This window comes from Acipenser ruthenus, chromosome 6 (genome assembly GCF_902713425.1).
Source record: "Acipenser ruthenus chromosome 6, fAciRut3.2 maternal haplotype, whole genome shotgun sequence".
In the NCBI taxonomy this organism is placed as follows: domain Eukaryota; kingdom Metazoa; phylum Chordata; class Actinopteri; order Acipenseriformes; family Acipenseridae; genus Acipenser; species Acipenser ruthenus.
Genome location: NC_081194.1, coordinates 17,870,639 through 17,876,638, shown reverse-complemented (window position 1 = coordinate 17,876,638; position 6,000 = coordinate 17,870,639). Strand labels below are relative to the sequence as shown.

The following is a 6,000-nucleotide window of genomic DNA, read 5'->3' as shown; positions in this document are numbered from 1 at the left end:
CCCATCGTAGACCTTAGCACTGTTTTGGTACGTCGAAGCACAGAAAAAAAAACTGATGATCTGCAGCAGCTTGTACAAGTTCGAAAATAATTCTTTATCACAGTGTCTTAAGGATGCGAGCAAACTGCTTGGCATTTGGTGCGACGTATCAACATTTCTGATCCACCTGTCTCTCCACATTTCTAGCTGTATTGCAAGACTCTCATATCGTGGCATGTCATTCTGGTAGAGATTGAGATCAGATGCCAATAGTGGAATGTCGTTCAGAGGCAACTTGATCAAAATTTCAGGAATCAGTTGAAGTAATGCTTGCACATTCTTCTTTGAGTCATTGGAAAATCTGGTTTTCAAATGACACAAGACGTGAACTGTAGCTTGTTTAGAACAATGCTGGTCCAACATTAAGCATTGTTATCTCCGACGAAATTCATACTACAAATAAAATTTAACATAATTGTCATTGGGAGCCTCTCCTCTAATGACTCATCCATTCCTCACATAACTAAGAAATACACCGTTTTTTTTTTTTCTATAATGTTGGAGCACTGTGTATTGTGTCGTCATTCAAGGAAAATTATTAAGAATAACTCAACCACCAATCTGATCTATATTTTAGCAGAATTTGTGTTAGACATGACAAGCCCTGGATTAAATTTAAATGTAAATTCTGCACTAGATTTATGATTGCATGTAATAAAAGTACAATGCACGTAACGAACAAACCTTTTTGAAACAAAGGCCAACATCGACCCTTGTCTTTTGCAATCCATGACGCAGTCTGTCTGGCTCTGAAATTTTATGGCAGGGTCCGGGGCAGCGTTAGCGGGAAGACCTTGTGGACAGATACTGACACGGAAATAAAATTTAAAAATTGCCACTAGATGTCATGATTCCAGTCATTTAGTGGTATAAAAAGTCGATCCAGTAACTACTTCTTTTCATTTTGTCTTATACAAAAGTTTTGGGGTTTTTTTTAACGAGGGGGGGGGGGGGGGGACCCCCGGTACCCCAAACCCCCCACCCCCCAGGATCTGCACATGTACACATTACATGTGTTTCCTTTTTTGTGTCTAACCCTTGTATGAGTGGGAGTATGTTCAAGTATGCATTTGTATTCACTAATGTAGTTTAATGATACTGGAGAGGGATTGAGAACCTAACCACTAACCCCACCTCCTTTAAAAAGATGTAGGGCCTTATTTTCAAAGTTGTCCTCCATTCTTTAATTTAACTCCTATTTTTTTAAAGGACAAAAAAAATAATGTTGGTTACATAAGGAGATACAAAACACACTGAGAGTGTTTAAGAGAACTTGAAATATATAACTTAGTTGTTTGGTTTTAGTTTTGTAAAATGAACAGATGTTTTGCCTCTTTCAAAAACAGGTCAATTAAAAATACTGGACTAAACACTTCGAAAATATGGTCTAGATTTTTTTTTTTTATGTGTCTTAAAAGGGGACACCCTTGGACAAACCCAATGTATAACTGCAGAAAGAGAATAATGCTTGCCAAAGTAGAGCTTCATTAATGGAAATCAATTTAAAAATATATACAAAATATAAGATGCCACAAGGTTACAATACTGTAACATGTGATTTGCAAGAAGCTAATTAAGATTTCACAACCAGAAACTTGAGTGCACATTTCTTTGAGTAAAACACTGATGAAAACACATATCTGTACATAACATACCTTAATTCCATATCAAAAGGTCAGACAGTTCCCTTTATGGCATATTAAACAATTTTTTTATATAAACTTTTTTTATATATATATTAGTTATAGAATAATAATATAATCTTCCACTATGATGTACATATTTGGTAACTGTATTTCAACTGCAATAATTTTATAGAATGCTAGAAAATACAATATATGCAGTATCTGACAATACACAGTTTTCAGTAGACAGTAAATGTTGTAACGATGCATTTTGGGAGAGATGCTGAAAAAGAACACAACCCCTTCTTAAAAAAATACATTTTGTGGCGCTGCAATAATACAGGAAGAGAGCTGGATTTCTGTTGTTATAATGGGATTTTTTTTGTTTGTTTTATTAAAATAATAATAAACGATACTTATATCGTACTTACATAACATATAAAGACATACTCCGCAGCTCATGTCATCTGTAACAAATGAAGTAACAACATATACTTTATTTAGTGTTATTCTATAATATTATTTTGTAAAAAAATATAACCCCGTTTGCAATTTACTTTAAATTCGCTTCTCCAAATCTGCATGGGACCTTTTTTTTTTTTTTTTTTTTTTTAATCTGTGTCAACAGACAGGAGTAGTAGAAATTCACCTGATACTGTATCTAAAAACCTACCAACCCTCTGCAAATCTATACTCACGTGTCTAATCATTTACTTCAACAACAACATAAAATTTTGCAAGTTTTTTTTTTTTTCTTTACTTACAACCCCTCCTTCCCTAAATTGTCCCCTTAGCCTAGGCCAAAAAAAATCTCGCGATAGGTGGTAGTCGCCATATTGTGTGACACTATTTTGATTCGTATTGGATCTGGAAGTGAGAAAGGAAAAGAAAAAGTAAAGGGAGAAAAAAAAAATAGAAGAACTGTCAAAATAACACCCGATAATTTAAAGCAGCGGGGGCTACGGCGTGCTATTGCCTCCTCCTCCTCCAGGAAAGCGGTGAAGGCCAAGGTGCTGTTTTCTTTACCTCTTTCCAAAGTTCCTCCTCCCTGCTTCTCTGACAGTACCCCCGGCCCTGAGGAGAATCGGTGGCGGTGTCTCGGGTGTTGAAGGTGGCCCGGGGAGCGGCGGCGGAGACGGTAAGAAATTGCTAAGGTCTACAGGCCCGCTCGCTGCTAAACCTTTTCCCCTTAAACTTGCGTAGCGATGCGCGTCAGGGTGCAAAGACTTTATGAAACATTAAGCTTTTCAGGTGTGTGTGTGAGTTTCTAGAAAGCGTTACTAGAGAGGGGAGAAAGGGTGGTTAAAAAAAAAGAAACCGCAACATACCTATTTTGTTTTATTATGCAGGTGGTTGTATAAATGTGTTTGTTTTTTGCACCTAATGTTGTTGTTATTATTATTATTATTATTATTATTATTATTATTTGCGTGCATATATATATATATATATATATATATATATATATATATATATATATATGTGTGTGTGTGTGTGTGTGTGTGTGTGTGTGTGTATGAATTCATGTGTTTATTTTTTGAGATTGCAGAGTTGGGAGGAACGCCTAAATTATTTAGGATAACCATTTGATGCGTAAAGTCTCGCTGAGTACACTGTTTTTTTTTTTGTGGTGCTCAAAGTCGAAGACTAGAAAGTTTGAAACACATTTTCCACTTTCCTTTGTTGGCCTCAGTAGCAGCATCTTACCCTGGTAGTAAAGTTAAATTGAATTCCAGTTCCTTTGTAACATTGACACAATTTAAACAGATTTGAAAAAAAAAAAAAGAAAAGAAAAATTACTTCACGAAGTGGGGCTAGAAATCCAGAAGCTGTATCAACACACAATTTAAGAGGGGCGAATGGCTTATGTGAACCTCAGCGCTTGCTGTTCGATCATTTTATTTATATACCTAATCAGTAACTTACACTAAAAAAAGTTTCCACCGGCGCTCTACTCAGCTGGCAGGCCCCAAACTGAAAAGCAGTACAGTCTGTGGGCGGTGGACAGACCGGCTGTAATAGAGACTGCCCAGTTTCTTCTATATACAAATAATATTTTACCGGCATCGTTTGATCTTTAGGGAGATGTAAAACATTTTGTTATTTTGAGGTGGGATTTGGTAAAACACACAATTTTTAAGAAGTGATGCATTGTGTCGGCTTCTGTAACTACTTGATAATACTAGTACCTACATGTATGTTAGTGAGCATTTTGTTTTAAACCATTGTTTTTTTTGTTTTTTTTTTGGAATAATCAAAATAAAGTCTCTTATCTGTTGACCATGATTAATATCTTTTGCGATATTTTAAATGTAGATTTTAACAGGCGTGCATTCATGTCAGAAATTTTTAATATAATATACAATGGTAAAGAATCATTCACGGAAGGAATGTAACCAATCTAAATGTATCTAGGATGTTTAAAATTGTAATGGTTCCTATGTGTGTATTCTGCCAGGATTAGTATTCTATATCCAGATTAGGAAAACTGGAGAAATCCCAGCTCAGCCTTAAAGTTTCCATTTTAATAAAAACCCAGAGATTGAAATATAAACATTTAAAAACTTGTGTACAGTTTTAGATTCCAATTGTGAAAAAGTTGATTCATAAGGGCATATTAAATCTCACTTTAACAACCCATGTGTCATTTCAGCAAGATGTTTTAATTTCCAGTGACTAAACAAATTGCATAGCCTTTGCTTCTGCATTGTCTTTGGCATTCTGGCAGTTGCATGTGATGCATACAGTATTTATGGTGCTTGCGATTCAGGAAACAGATTGTCATATTGCTTTATGTACTGTACTCTACTGTACCCAAAGTACCATCCAGCTAACAAGTGATATTTTCTGACTAAGTGATCTCATGGTGTGATATTCACTTATTTATCTGTATTGGTAAGTGGGTGTTAGGAAAGAGGGTCAGACTCAGGGTTACTACTTATTAAAATTTGAATTTAATTAAGTCTGTACTAACTTATAATTGGTATATACTTGGACCCCCTAAATGTGCTAATAATGTATCTACTTAAAAATCACATTACATTTTTCAGCAACTTAAAAGATTTTATTTTTCAATTATTAAAACATTGAATATTTTGATGTTTTGTTCCCTTAATTGGCACCAATAATGCTGACTGCTGTTTCGCTCAACAAGTGACTTCAATTCAGATATGTTTTTTTGTTAGTATACGGAAGGCATGGCAGAAGAAGTAAAGTGACGTGTGTGTTTTTAATATAATTATGATTGCATACAAATAAAAGAAAATGTCTACTTTTCCGCAGCTTCGGGAAAATTTAAAATATCCCACTGATTCTAACCAACTCAAATGCATAATGCAGTGATATGTTTACGAAGTTCTAAGAATCAGAAAAGAATGCCTTCTGATAAGACTGTAAATATGTCTAAATTTCCTGCATACAGAAGGACATAGTGGGCACATCTCTAACTTGTGGTCTGAATATAAAGGATATGGCTGTCCGTGGAACAATTGGGTACCCCAGTGTAATTAAAAATAAAATAAATCTTGCATGTTTGGTTTTGTCTTGATTAACTTTATAGGAGAGGTGGCGCAATGTATCACTATGTTGTCTTTGCATCACCGCAGCATTGCACAACTTGTTAGAAAAGCTACCAAGCCTGTTTTGATGCATGACATTTTGCTGTTTGGACTGCTGTTGTAATAAATGTTATTTATTTTGTTTTATTGTAATGTGTAGCTTCCTCCTGGCTAGAAATGACTCACTTAAATAGGTTTGATCTGTTTGGAGGAATACAAAAAAAAAAAAAAAAATAACTGTAGTAGGGTAGAGATTAGGGATGGGCTGGTATAAAATAAGTAAAAATAAAAAAAATACTGTGGTAAGTTAAACCTTAATATTACAGTCTACAGTACATCATGCAAGTTATAGAATGAAGGCATACACACATGGAGAAATAATACTGTAAATTACTGTAATTCACAAAAAATAACACAATCACACTTCCTTTCACGGAAAGATATACCGTAAAAATTGTTTTATCGGTCACACTGCCGTTAGTCGCTCCCCCTTTTTTGAGACTTAAATTTTAGAAAAGTACTTTTTTGGTGTTTTAAAATACTTTTTTTACAATTGTTTTTTTTCCTACATGCTCAACACTGATAAAGAAAGATACACCTGTTTAGTTTCGAAATAACCCTTGTTTGCAACATTTTATTCCATTAATAATTTGACAGTTCATTTTTAGTTGAACTGCTAGAAACTATTCCATTTTTCAAAATTTCTAAAATTTAAAAAAGTAATTAAGAGCGTAAAATCACGTTAGACATGCCACATCACATCTGTATTGACCTGTTTT

At 34.5% G+C, this 6,000-nt stretch overlaps 1 protein-coding gene across 3 annotated transcripts in view; it reads left to right on the top strand.

The window, feature by feature from the left end:
• The first annotated feature begins 2,438 nt into the window (after positions 1-2,438).
• The window catches only part of LOC117411419 (TGF-beta-activated kinase 1 and MAP3K7-binding protein 2-like), a 40,772-nt gene continuing 37,210 nt past the window's right edge, over positions 2,439-6,000 (top strand). For all 3 annotated transcript variants that reach the window (XM_034018936.3, XM_034018935.3, XM_034018934.3), the window contains exon 1: positions 2,439-2,802. The gene's annotated coding sequence lies outside the window, so the exon portion shown is untranslated. The remainder of the gene's footprint in view (positions 2,803-6,000) is intronic.